Raw genomic sequence first — 12544 nt, 5'->3', positions numbered from 1 at the left:
GATACCGAGTACCCCATAGCCCTGGGAGGGCGACCCATAATCAGATACCAGACAACAGATGTGACATCCCTACACCAGATGTGGCAATCCATCATGCTCACTTAAAACGCATAGCACACCTTATACCGGAACTTGACCATCAGGCACAGATAATACTGCTGTTGGGAAGAGATATCCTGCAGGTTCATTAAGTGAGAAGTCATATCAATGGACTCCACAATCCTCCCTATGCCCAAAAGCTAGACCTAGGATGGGTCATAATAGGAAACGTATGCTTGAGACATATGCACGCCCCATCTTCTGTGCCAAGTATGCAAAATACATTGCAGAAAGGATGCCCATCTCTGTTTCAAGCTTGCAACAAGTTCCATGTCAAGGAGCTACCACACAGCATCCAACTAACCATTCATTTGATAGACTTTACTCATGACAGCAGTATGGTGTCAGGAAGCTATGAGGATCAGTTGGGGTACACAGTCTTTCAGAGAACTAAGGCTAGTTTCACACTAGCGTTTATGAGCGCAGCGACGGCCTGCGCACGGCCGCCGCTAAGCCCCGCCCCCTGCCGCACCCCCGCCGGTAGCTCCGCCCACCGGCGCATGACGCTGCATGCTCCCTGCGTCCCCTATCTTTATCACAGGGGGCGCAGGCCGTGCGCAGTATGCTTTTGGCGGCGCATGCGCCTTTTTGACGGTGCGCCGACACAACCAAACTGCAGCAGGTTGCGTTTGGCGCAGGTCGGCGCACCGTCATACTGCACACGGGCTGCGCCCCCAGTGATGAAGATAGGGGACGCAGGGCGCATGCAGCATCATGCGCCGGTGGGCAGAGCTACCGGCGGAGGCGCGGCAGGGGGCGGGGCTTAGCGGCGGCCGTGCGCAGGCCGTCGCTGCGCTCATAAACGCTAGTGTGAAACTAGCCTAAGCAAGACAACCAAGTAGCAATGTCGGTAGAGGTCAAGTTGTTCTTAGAGGTAATGGACAAGGGACTTGTAAAGGAAGAGAGCAACAGCTGGGTCGCACCTCTTCCCTTCAGAACCCACAGACCACGTCCACCAAACAAAAGAGATCAGGCATTCAAATGTTTCTCCTCTCTCAAACATAATCTGCAAAGGAAACCAGAGATGAAAGATCACTTTTTCTCCTTCATGTCAAAGATTTTTGAGAACTGCCATGCAGAACTTGCTCCCACTCTCAAAGACTCTGAAGAATGCTGGTTCCTACACATGTTTGGAGTATACCACCCTAAGGCTAGTTTCACACTTGTTTTTTTTTGCAGCGCGTTTTTCCCGCAAAAAAACGCACTGAAAAAACGCATACAAAAGCATACAACTGCTGCGTTTTTTTCAAGCATTTTTATGAGCATGCATGAAAAAAACGCAGCGTTTTTATGCGTTTGTATGCGTTTTTAGTGCGTTTTTACCACGTTTGCGTTTTTTTCCAACATTAGGTGGCCCCTCACACTAACCCAAACCATGACTTTACTAACCCTAACCCTGACCCTAACCCTAACCCTAACCCTGACCCTAACCCTAACCCTAACCCTGACCCTAACCCTTAACCAAACCATACTTAACCCTAACCCAAACCCTAACTAACCCTAACCCTAACCCTAACCCTGACCCTAACCCTAACCCTAACCCTGACCCTGACCCTAACCCTTAACCAAACCATACTTAACCCTAACCCTAACCCTAACCCTGACCCTAACCCTTAACCAAACCATACTTAACCCTAACCCTGACCCTAACCCTAACCCTGACCCTAACCCTTAACCAAACCATACTTAACCCTAACCCTAACCCTAACCCTAACCCTGACCCTAACCCTTAACCAAACCATACTTAACCCTAACCCTGACCCTAACCCTAACCCTAACCCTGACCCTAACCCTTAACCAAACCATACTTAACCCTAACCCTGACCCTAACCCCAACCCTAACCCTGACCCTGACCCTAACCCTAAACCCCCTTAACTAAGCCTAACTCTAACCCAAACCCCTAAATTCCATGGTTAACAAAAAAAAACGCATGTGCAAAAAAACGCATACATGAGCATGCCAGTGCGCACGTATGCGCATCCATAGGCTATAATGGCCATTTTTAGCGCAAAACGTGCGCATACGTGCGCATGCGCTTTTTTGCAGGGCCAAAAAATGCAACATGCTGCGTCTGGAAAATACAAACGCACACCCCAAAAAAACGCAGCGCATGAAAATCGCATACGTGCGCTTACCAGCGCGCAGGTATGCGCACCCATGTTAAATATAGGGGAAAAAACGCATGCGCACGTATGCATTTTTTTCCAGCGCAAAAAAACGCAAATGTGAAACCAGCCTAAGAAACTGGGCCAGATTAGAGTGGTGTTTGACTCCAGTGCTAAGTCTGATGATGTCTCCCTGAATGATGTTCTACTGACAGGACGAGAACTCAATAACAAACTGCTGGGAGTACTTATGCGCTTCCGTAAGGATTCCATTGCTTTCATCGCTGACATCCAGCAAATGTTCCATTGTTTCCTTGTGAGGGAGAGAGACAGGAACTTACTAAGATTCTTCTGGTACATAGACAATGATCCTACTAAAGAAATCACAGAGTATCGCATGAGAGTGCACATCTTTGGCAATAGTCCTTCATCTGCAGTCGCCGTTTATGGACTCAAAAGGTCAGCTCAAGAAGGAGAAACAGACTACGGATCAGATGTCAGACAATTCTTAGAATGTCTGTCTAATTCTTTTATGTTGATGACTGTCTAAAAACCATGCCTTCAAATGAGACTGCCATCAGTCTTCTCAGGAGAGCCCAAGAGATGCTTGCTTGCTCTAACCTCAGTTTTCACAAAATAGCCTCAAACAGCCAAGAACTCATGAAAGCATTCCCTTCACAAGACTTGTGTAACGATCTCAAAGACCTGGACCTGAGTTCAGACCCAACACCAATGCAATGCAGCCACGGGCTTCTCTGGAATCTACAGTCAGACACCTTATCTTTCAGGTCAGCCAGGAAGAAAAGCCTTTCACACGCAGAGGTGTCCTGTCTACCATCAACAGCCTGTACAATCCCTGGGTTTTGCAGCTCCTGTTACTATACAAGGCAAAGCCCTATTAACCCTCCGTCAGGCGCAATATAGATTCTCCTCAGTTCATGCGCAATGTGCCTGACAAGCACAGGTCAGAAAACCACCTATAGTAGCTACATATTTCAATTTCAGGACTATAGAAGTAGTCAGTGACCTTCATAGGAATGTATTAAAAGAGATTACACCAAATCAGATGCAAAAAAAAACATTTATTAATCATAAACTTATTAAAACTAAAAGTACCACTTTTCGGTAGTACCGCCAAATAGGCTCCAGTTATCTTTACTTAACTATTGCTTAAATATAAAATTATGGAAAAAAACTTAAAGGATATTGCACTTAGATGTTACTTAATTATTTTCTACTCATCTTCAGTGGTTTCAATTGCAGCAGAAGCAGCACAGGTACACTTTGAAAAGCAAGGCTGGCAGACGAAAGTTGCATGGGAAAGGCAGATTGATTCTTTACATATTTTGCAGTCATATTTAGAAAGCCTTCTGAAACCAGATACAAATGAGCAGGTAGTACAACTGCGTCTTTTAGAAGGTGGTAGAGTCGGTGTTTGTTCTGGAACGTCCTTGGGACGTCCTTTGTATTTTTATCTTTGCCCAAATAATAAGCTAGATCTGTGTCTGTTTCCTCTGTATCAGTGTCATCACCATCCTGCTCTGTTCCAGAATCAGTGTTACATTCTGCTACCTCATCTTCAGATGAAATGTCACTAGATTCCTCTAAATCCTCAGTTACTGCTGGTTCTTCCTCATCATCTTCTAACAAAAAAATCTTCATTTCTTCTAAATGAAGGGGTTTAGATGAATCATACTGTTTTCTGGCCATTGCAGCAGAAAATCTGAAGCAAGAGAGAAAGAGTATGTGTTAGGGCGCAATGTGCCTTAGAAGCCACCCTCCTTTTGTCTAAGAAAACAGTACTTATGTACACTAACTTAGCATTAATCCTTCATAAAACAAGCTAAATACACAATCGTGATGAATAAAAAAAGAAAATACTAACCTTTCAATTTGTGTTGAAATCAGGCGCAATGTGCCTGAGAAGCCAAAGTGTTGATATCTGCTCACTAGAAGGTCTGCTGAGTCACTGTGATATCAGGTTTCACAGAGCCTGTAGAGTCAGGAGATAACTAGGAGGGGTGGGGTTTTCTGATAAGTGGGCAAGGAGAGAGAAGTGAAACTAATTACTGTGTGCCTGTCAGATCTATTGCGCCTGATGGAGGAGACTTAACTAAGGAAACATCTGACTAGGATGTACCTCTGCCACCTGATAAGAGAATCCAGTGGGAAGTATGGAAGAACTCTTTAGCAGCCCTCTCCAACCTTAATGTTCCAAGACCATACACCCCTGTGCTGTCTACAGAGATACAAAGCCAAAGACTGTATGTATTTGCAGATGCTTCTGTCAAAGCAGTTGCTGCTGTTGCCTATCTCAAAACTGTAGACTACAAATGTCAGAGCCTCATTGGATTTGTTATGGGGAAGGCCAAACTTGCTCCACAACACCAAGGTTAGAGCTTTGTGCTGCAGTCTTAGCTGTCGAGTTAGCAGAGTTCATTGCATCCGAGATGGACATCGACCTGACACAGGCCAAGTTCTACTCAGACAGCAAAGTAGTCCTGGGATACATCCACAATGAAATCAGGCAATTCTACGGTTATGTTAACAACAGAGTGCTACGAATTAGGAGATCAGTTCATCCAAAATAGTGGCATTACATCCCCCACGGACCAAAATCCTGCAGATCACACAGCTAGAGCAGTTTACGCAAGTCGACTAGGATGGCTCTCAGTACCAAAACTATTGTACACTGAGGAAAATTTTCCAGACACCTTTGAACTAGTGAGAGAGGACTCAGATGCTGGAATGCGCCCTCAGGTGTTTACACTTTATACAATGACTCCAGCTACTCTCCTCGCCCAGAAAATAAGACTATCCAGTGCCCCTCCAGGAGGATTCAATGCTAAGGACCTCTGCAAGCGCCAATGGAGACAGCTACAAAGTCATACCAATACAATCTGGGACAGGTGTCGCAAAAAGTATTTGTCTACCCTGCAGCCATGGACGAAGTGGCAATCTACCAGTCCTAATTTGAGGATTGGTGACCTTGTCCTTGTGAAAGACTGTCAGGCCCATCGGAACCAGTGGTCACGTGGACTAGTGACTGCAACATTCCCGAGTAAAGATGGCAACGTCCGCAAAGTCGAACTGAGGATGGCCAAAGGGAATGAACTTAAGACATTCTCCAGACCAGTGATTGAGCTGGTCCTATTGTTGCCTGCGGAGAAAAAGAATAGTGACATCCGTTTGATGCCAGACAGGGAGTGCTCTGTCTCCGACATTTAATTCAACATCTGATTTATTATTAGCTTATTAATATTTACAGTGTTTTCTGGCTCCATCTAGTGACCAGAGTCATAACTGCCGTGTTATTGGGTGTTTTTGTTTCGTTTTCTATTTCCCTCCGTTCACAATGTATTCTGGGAAGGTTGCAAGGCACCCTGGTAAGTTTGCAAAGGATTATAGTTAGTCCAGCCTCTCATTTTCCCTCCAGTTCTCCATTTTCTCTCAGCCTGCATCGTGGAAGCATTTCATTCCTCTCCTCCCCTTGTGTCAGCATCACTTGTATGTAAACATGCTTCTTGTATCTAATTCCTGTCTCAGATCAACCTGCTTAGTTAGTTTTCCCCTGCTCAGCTAGTAGTGCAGACGTTGATTCTTAATGTATTATGTATGATATGTATCCCTGATGTACCTGTATTGACTCAGTGTATATATATATATGTTTTTGTTTGCAGTTTCACCGTGCCAATATACTACTATGTTCAATAAAGCACAGAATCAACCTACAGTCTCCGCTTTTGGACCCCCGGTATAGCGGTTTAGCTGCCTGTATTTGCTACATGAATTCTGGTTCATTTAGTCATGACATAACACCAGTATTAAAAAACTGGAGTCTGAACTGAGAAAGTAAGTTAATGTGTATGCACAATGTAAGTGCATATTAACACATGACCATTAACCAGAGAAAACAAAAAGCAAAAAACGCAAATATCCTGAACTAAAAAGTAAAAAATAAACTGCAAATGATGCATAAAGGTAATAATATTAATAAGGGTATTTAGTAAACATAGTTTTGATCAAAATAATGTACAAGACATCCCGCCACGTCACGGCAACCATTGTGGGACAGTCGCTACTCTAGTATTTAAAGCCTTTTCACTTGCCAAGTGACATGAATGTGGACAAGGATCGAGCGACTGAACCACTAGTAAAAGTATAGGCCAGACTGGATGGCTTTCCCAGCTCAGAAAGAGGGCGGTCACACCCATATACACACAGAATGAACAATAAAATGAATAAAAAACTGGAGTCTGAACTGAGAGTTAATGTGAATGCACAATGTAAGTGCATATTAACACATTCTGTGCATATATGGGTGTGACCGCCCTCTTTCTGAGCTGGGAAAACCATCCTGTCTGGCATAAGCTTTTACTAGTGGGTCAGTCGCTCGATCCTTGTTCACATTCACGTCACTTGGCAAGTGAAAAGGTTTTAAATACTAGAGTAGGGACTGTCCCACAAGGGTTGCCGTGATGTGGCGGGATGGCTTCTCCATTATTTTGATCAAAATTATGCTTACTAAATACCCTTATCATTATTACCTTTATGCATTATTTGCAGTTTATTTTTTACTTTTTAGTTCAGGATATTTGTGTTTTTTGCTTTTTGTTTTCTCTGGATAACACCAGTATTGAAGAAGTGTGGTGCCCCTGAGGGTTCAGTCGCCACAGAGGTACTGCACCTCCTCCTGAGGTGTGGTACCCCACTATCCAGGTAAGGTGGAGACACCTGACCACACTCCAACACTCACATCCCACACGCTCACCAGTAGTGTAGCAGAGCAACCTTGGTGGCTCCCTGCTTGGAACACGAAGTGTGCTGGGAGGTGGGTGGAGCTTACACTGCACATGAGAGCGGGATAATATTAGGAAAAGGTCAGTCTGTGAGAGAAGATCCCCTGAGAGGGATGGAGTGAAGGAAGTGCTGTAGCAGACTCCTGTGACCTGGAGCTGATGGCACAGGAAAGAGCCATAGAAAGCCTGATTCTTCAGAAGGAAGATAGTTTAGTACGGAACGTAAGGAGAAGAAGAGAACTAAGGACTAGGGTCAGAGCAGAGCACTTCCTCAAGTTTGAAGCGCATGGCCGGGGTCCGGTCCCCGAGGTTGTATGGATACTGATGTTCCTGCAGCAGAAACTGGAGGAATAGATGTCGTCACCACTTTATTCCCATTTAAGACTTGGGGGCACAACAGCAACGTGGGTGAGGCGAGACATGATAGCAAGGAGTCCCTGAAGCAGGCTACAGCTGTCTGCCGTACAAGTAGAGTTCTAAGTAACATCAAGAAGAAGGAACGTGAGTTTAATACGCAACTACAAGTACTTCAGATTAGGCGCTAGTGTGGAGACGTTCACAGAAGGCACATGTTGGAGGAGTGCTGGAAAGATGTACATTACCTTGCCTTGGAGTTGGCTGAGCCCCTGACCTGGAGGACACGGCACCGAAGCAGGCATCTGTGTGCACCAGACTGTGAGTAAAGCCTTGGAACTACATGCCCTTGTGTCCTCCACTTATTCTTGTGCCTTACACCCGGCTCTGCTACATCTACTTCTTTACACCATCCACCCACTTGCCAACCTCATCTACACTGCCCTGGGTGTTGTGAGTTCATTTTCCCCTTCATTACTGAGGCCCGAGGAACTCCCTCTTCTGGTAAAGAAAGGTAGTGAGCCTGATTATCAAACACCTGAGGCTGATGATGATGACTGGCTGAGTGGAGTCACTGACTGGATATAAGGCTGCCGACGCCCTTCTGCCCTGCGGGTGATGTCTCTGTGGGATCCTTGGAGACCAGTCTGAATTCCTGCTCCTCTAAAGCTAAGTTTGCTGCTCGGCCTTTTGCATTGGTGCTTTGACTTTGTTTTGCTTTGTTTTTCTGGATTTCTGCCATTCCCTGCTGGGTGTGCTGAATTCCTTTAGCTCTGTCTTCTGAAAATACCTGAGTGCTGATTTAGTTTTTGAAGCCTAGCTGCTTCAGGGCCTTTTTCATATCAGCTTGTTGGCTTATGTCTTTGATAGGGTTTTGGCAGATTGCAGACAGCAGCCTTCCTGTCCTTTCCTATCTAGGTAGTTTTGGGCCCCGTCTTTGCTCGGTCTATCTTTCTGTCTGTGTTAGTGTTTTCATCTTGCTTCACCGTCATTATATGTTGGGGGCTGCCTATTGCTTTGGGGTCTGCTCTGGGGCAGTTTAGATTTCCCCTTTCTTTCTTTAGGCCTATTTAATTCTCTGGCTGTGATCGAGGGGTATAGGGCATCGTAGGAACCCCCCACGGCTACTGCTAGTTGTGTTGATAGGTTCAGGGGTCTGCAATCTGATAGTTGCCAACTTCTCTGGTTTTCTGGACTTAGCTTGTATTTCTGTTTTTGCCTCCTACGGTGACTCATTCATAACACCTGGGACTACAGCTCCACCTGTGGGGAGCTTCAACATCATTGCTGCACCACACCATCTGTCCCAGAGAAGCAACCCTGCAGTGCTGGTCAAACTGACCAGAAACCACAGGTGGCGTCACGAATCATCTCAACAACTTTATCCCCATCACTCTACCCCTTTTACATTGACCGCCTGAGGCCACGGACCAGGTCACTGCCACTGTGACATCTCCCATTGTAATCAACTGGCCCGACACCGAGTACCCCACGGCCTCTGGGGGCGAGTCAATTTTGGCATCACAAACAGGATGGCGAAGCCCGGTACCATCGGGTCCTGTGTGCTGAAGATTTATTGGACTTAAAATTGCTGAAAATGTGCAAAAACACCAAAATGAGACTGTAAAATGGACTCTCAAAATGGCCGCCGGCACGGTGAAGAAGGGCGTGACAATATGGGTGGCCCTAAGAAAAGAGCGTGAACTGTCCTGGGCCTCCCCTGCCTGAACTTCTATGCAACAGCAACATGGCCCACCCCCAGAGGGGTTCGTATACTGGCTTGGTATGGAGGCAGAGGAAGAAGACGCTGCCCCAGAAAAGGGGAGTAAAGCCCTGTGGCAGGAAAGGAGCCCAAGGAGAAGCCAGAATGCCAGGACGCCATGATGGAAGAAGGATGGAGGCCTGAAGAGCGCAAGGAAGAGGAGCTTGCCTTCCCAGGCGCAGTAGTCGAAGGCTCCGGCCCTGCTTCTGTGATGGACCGCCAGCAGCTGGAGGAAGAAATCACCATGCTGAACCGCAGTCTGCGGCTGAAGCAGGAAGCGCTGCGGACCTTGGACCGGCAGCACACCTAGGAGGGGCCTGCAGAAACAGTACCTCCACCACCGGTACCCACCGCCGCTGTATCAGTTCCACCCCAGGCAGCTCCTGTGAAACCCGCAGCCACTGCTATGCTATCGGCAGTGCCTGTCACCACCTCCCCGTTGCTGCCGCCACTGGGTGCTGCCTGCCAGGAGGAGTTACCTGAGTACCCGGGAGCTGAATGTGAAGCAGGGACCGTGTTCCTGCCTGGAACTGGCACGGCCACGCAGGTCCCACCGGAGGCCTCAGCAGACCCTGAACCGGCACCTGCTCCACTCCAGTCGCCGCCCGCTGACCAGGCAGCTCCAGCAACCACCACTGCCACCGGCTGCCGTCCAGTGCCTGCACCGGAGCCAAAACATCACCAGGAAATGTCAGGTACGACCGCCGCCCCTGCAACTGGGTAGACCCCTGAGTTTCCATCTACAGCGTGCGACAGGCTGGTACTCCGCATGGAACGAATGGAAGAGTTGTGCTCTCAATTCCAAGAGACTAAGCTGACTGCGATGGAGAAGTGGAAGAAGTCCCTGCTGAAAAGAGCAAAGCTAGAGCAGACGTGTTCCATCCGGCGTCTTCTGATCTCGGCGGAGGAGCCTGAGCAGCTGATGGGTGTTACCATGTATCGCGGATTTCCCCTACCAGAGATTCGTTATCCTCGCATTTCATCATGCAAGAGACAAAACCACTAAGTACATTTCTAACTGAATTGTTACCCAGGAGGGTATGGGCCCCGTTGTGCCCTCATTTTCTGTGTTTTCCCCAGTTCGCCCAGTTGGCACCCATTTTATTGAACTGAGCGATCATGAACTTGGAGTGATCCACAAACTTTGCTTGTAAATAGTTTGTGCCTCTTGAGGTGCTCTCTCTTGGTTTTACATGAACAGTCTTCCACAAGGACTACCTCAGACCCGAGTTCTACTTCAGCTACAGAGACACTGCAAGAAATCCCGGCTGGGAGCGGTGTCCAGCCCTTGCAAGAATTATTGCTGTCTTACTGTGAAGTATTTTATAATGTGCCTTTTGAAAATGTTGGTAGCAATGTTTAGCTGCAGTATTAGAAATGGATGTTTTGCAGAAAGAAGTTAAGAAGTTATCTTTAATAAAAATGTGAAGCTTTGAACAAAAATGTTGAATTCAAGTGACGAACGTTTAAGAATCAGTGCCTCCCATATTAGTAAGTTTAGTTTAAAAATTGTTCACCTGTTAAAATGCATTTTAAAAATTTTGCATGTTCCTTATGTAACACCTCTGTTTCACTTGCAGCCCGTGGACATGCTGTGTTTAATGGGGGGGGGTATGTGACATTCAATTTATAATCTCTGACTATTTGTTTGTTAGTATTTGCTGCAATTTACATAGACTGTATTTGTTTTCAGTGTTTGGCTCCCTCTAGTGACCAGTGTCTTATTCCCAGGCATCTGATTGTTTTACTTTCACTTTCAATGTCTAATCTTTCCCTCCTTCTGCAGTGCATTATGGTAAGTTTTGCAGTGCATTCTGGTAGCTTTGCAGTGCATTATGGTAGCCTTTGCAGTGCATTCTGGTAGCTTTGCAGTGCATTATGGTAGCCTTTGCAAAGTATTATGGTAGTTTCCCTCCAGTTCCTCCATTTTCCTTCAGCCTGCATTCAGGAAGCATCTCATATCTCTTCTCCCCTTGTAATTGCATCGCTGGTATGTACTCATGCTTTCTGTAGCTAATTTCTGTCTTATTTAGCCTGGTTTAATCAGTCCTACACGCTGGTCAGCATTACTGTGCAAATGTTCATTCACAGTGTACTATGTATGATACAGTGGGGCAAAAAAGTATTTAGTCAGTCAGCAATAGTGCAAGTTCCACCACTTAAAAAGATGAGAGGCGTCTGTAATTTACATCATAGGTAGACCTCAACTATGGGAGGCAAACTGAGAAAAAAAAATCCAGAAAATCACATTGTCTGTTTTTTTTTCATTTTCTTTGCATGTTATGGTGAAAAATAAGTATTTGGTCAGAAACAAAATTTCATCTCAATACTTTGTGATATATCCTTTGTTGGCAATGACAGAGGTCAAAAGTTTTCTGTAAGTCTTCACAAGGTTGCCACACACTGTTGTTGGTATGTTGGCCCATTCCTCCATGCAGATCTCCTCTAGAGCAGTGATGTTTTTGGCTTTTCGCTTGGCAACACGGACTTTCAACTCCCTCCAAAGGTTTTCTATAGGGTTGAGATCTGGAGACTGGCTAGGCCACTCCAGGACCTTGAAATGCTTCTTACGAAGCCACTCCTTCGTTGCCCTGGCGGTGTGCTTTGGATCATTGTCATGTTGAAAGACCCAGCCACGTTTCATCTTCAATGCCCTTGCTGATGGAAGGAGGTTTGCCCTCAAAATCTCACGATACATGGCCCCATTCATTCTTTCATGTACCCGGATCAGTCGTCCTGGCCCCTTTGCAGAGAAACAGCCCCAAAGCATGATGTTTCCACCACCATGCTTTACAGTAGGTATGGTGTTTGATGGATGCAACTCAGTATTCTTTTTCCTCCAAACACGACAAGTTGTGTTTCTACCAAACAGTTCCAGTTTGGTTTCATCAGACCATAGGACATTCTCCCAAAACTCCTCTGGATCATCCAAATGCTCTCTAGCAAACTTCAGACGGGCCCTGACATGTACAGGCTTAAGCAGTGGGACACGTCTGGCACTGCAGGATCTGAGTCCATGGTGGCGTAGTGTGTTACTTATGGTAGGCCTTGTTACATTGGTCCCAGCTCTCTGCAATTCATTCACTAGGTCCCCCCGCGTGGTTCTGTGATTTTTGCTCACCGTTCTTGTGATCATTCTGACCCCACGGGGTGGGATTTTGCGTGGAGCACCAGATCGAGGGAGATTATCAGTGGTCTTGTATGTCTTCCATTTTCTAATTATTGCTCCCACAGTTGATTTCTTCACTCCAAGCTGGTTGGCTATTGCAGATTCAGTCTTCCCAGCCTGGTGCAGGGCTACAATTTTGTTTCTGGTGTCCTTTGACAGCTCTTTGGTCTTCACCATAGTGGAGTTTGGAGTCAGACTGTTTGAGGGTGTGCACAGGTGTCTTTTTATACTGATAACAAGTTTAAACAGGTGCCA

This window comes from Dendrobates tinctorius, unplaced genomic scaffold, assembly GCF_039654945.1.
Source record: "Dendrobates tinctorius isolate UK_male_01 unplaced genomic scaffold, ASM3965494v1 ptg000116l, whole genome shotgun sequence".
Classification (NCBI taxonomy): Eukaryota; Metazoa; Chordata; class Amphibia; order Anura; family Dendrobatidae; genus Dendrobates; species Dendrobates tinctorius.
Note: the sequence above shows the minus strand (reverse complement) of the source record.